This window comes from Parasteatoda tepidariorum, chromosome 4 (assembly GCF_043381705.1).
Source record: "Parasteatoda tepidariorum isolate YZ-2023 chromosome 4, CAS_Ptep_4.0, whole genome shotgun sequence".
NCBI lineage: Eukaryota > Metazoa > Arthropoda > Arachnida > Araneae > Theridiidae > Parasteatoda > Parasteatoda tepidariorum.
In genome coordinates, this window is record NC_092207.1 from 48,063,587 (window position 1) to 48,065,954 (window position 2,368).

Sequence of the window (2,368 nt, forward strand, 5' to 3'; positions counted from 1 at the left end):
CCATGTTTCACCCATTGTCATATATCGCCACATAAATTCAGATTTATTACGATTAAACAGCTTCAAACACAGCTCAGAATCATCAATTCGTTGTTGTTTTTGGTCAATTGTGAGCTCGTGCGGCACCCACTTTGCCTAGAGCTTTCTCATACCCAAATATTCATTCACGATATGTCTAACACTTTCCTTTGATATCTTTAGGGTCTCAGATATTTTGATCAACTTCACTTTACGGTAATCTAAAATTATTTTGCGGACTTTTTTGATATTTTCGTCGCTAACAGCCTCTTTGGGGCGTCCACGGTGCGCATCTTCGTTAGTGTTCATTTCGATTCGTTTAAACTTAGCAAACCACTTCTCAATGGTTGATTTTCCTGGTACAGAGTTCGAATAATGTTTCTCAAGCCAAGTCTTGGCTTCAAGAGCATTTTTTTTCACTAGAAAACAATGCTTTATAAACACGCGAAATTCCTTTTCATCCATTGTTTTTAAACTAACAAAAGTTGCTTCTCTAAAAATACTATATCTCACAAACTGTTAGTCCGACAGCTGTCAAATTTATACACGTGTCTTTGGAAGGTTAGAACTAACAAAAAATCATATGTTTTTAATAATAGTAGCCCCATCTATGTGTCAGCCTACGAACTTTTCAGCCCAACTGTTATATATAATCGAAAATCTGAGCAATATGAAGGTTCAACATGCTTCAAATTTTTTAGAGTTCACCATGCACTTACCATGCAAAGTTTAATCTAAAAAAAATAAAAAATTTTTTGGAAATTGTCTGAAGGTAATCGAAAATTTGAATAATATGAAGGTTCAACATGATCCAAATTTGCTTACAGTACACGATACACTAACCATACAAGGCTTAAAAAACAATTTGGAAATTGCATTAAGGTTATTGAAAATATGAGCTATATGAAGGTTTAAAACTTGCCCCAAATTTTCTTACACCGCGTAATTTACTGTAAAACATTTTGGAGGATGTTGGACCAGAATATCGTTCAAATTTACTTCAACATGTGGCAATTACTTCAATATATGGCAATAATATGTGGCAATGTTTTACCATATTATCGTACTTCTTCAACTTGACTACACGATACTATCATTCGACTTGAGCGAATACATGGCTCAATTTAATATATTATACAAGTTGCAGCAAATTTTACCGTAATTTACCAATTTTTCTTTTAAATACCGTAATTTACCAGGAAATTTCACCGTACCAATTTTTCTAGCCATATTAAGGACTAATCATAGAGAAGGGGAAAAAGTTTGTCAGAAGTGGTATGGCATTATTTTTTGATCAAGTCATCAATTATACTGGCAATATAAAAAATAGTAAAACTGATTCCTACGTCCAGTATTCACGAGAGCAAAAGTATTGTGAGGGTACTGATAGCCTGGTCTTATTTCAAAAGTTACAGATTTAATTTCCAGACAAACCATACAGGATTTATAATTTATGTGTGAACTTTATAAAAAAAAAGCTGATCCCAATTTGAAACCTCCAAATATGCATCTTGTATCAGTTACTATTTTCAAGGAGCTGTATAAAATGACCATTCTTAATCTTGTTCGTATTGCCTAAAGCAGTCCCGAACACAAATCGCAGACTTCATGGTTTTTCTCCCCAAAAAAATAATTTATAAATAAATATAAAAAATAAAAAAAGATAAGTGACGTTGTTTCCATTGTTAATGTGTTATTATAATAGCTCGCAGACTTCTAAACAAAATAACGATAAATAAAATAGAAATATTTTCCTTGTTCTAGTCATGCTATTTTAACTCAAATTTTTATCAAATTTTTATTGAGTGAGAAGTTGAATAACATTATGGTACAAAGTGAGCCATTTTAAACTTGACTACACGATCAACTTAAACATGTTGCAGTAAATGCGCAATTTTTATGAGATTTTTTTGGAATTGAATTATGTTTTAAAATAAATTAATACTAAAGAATATAGAATGCCATAAAATTTGGAGAGCGCTGAGCCCTAATATCGATCAAATTTTTATTGAGTGAGAAGTTGAATAACATTATGGCACAAAGTGAACTATTTTAAACTTGACTACACGATCAACTTAAACATGTTGCAGCAAATGCACAATTTTTATGAGGTTTTTTTGGAATTGAATCATGTTTTAAAATAAATTAATACTAAAGAATATAGAATGCCATAAAATTTGGAGAGCGCTGAGCCCTAATATCGATCAAATTTTTATTGAGTGAGAAGTTGAATAACATTATGGTACAAAGTGAACCATTTTAAACTTGACTACACGATCAACTTAAACATATTGCAGCAAATGCACAATTTTTATGAGGTTTTTTTGGAATTGAATCATGTTTTAAAATA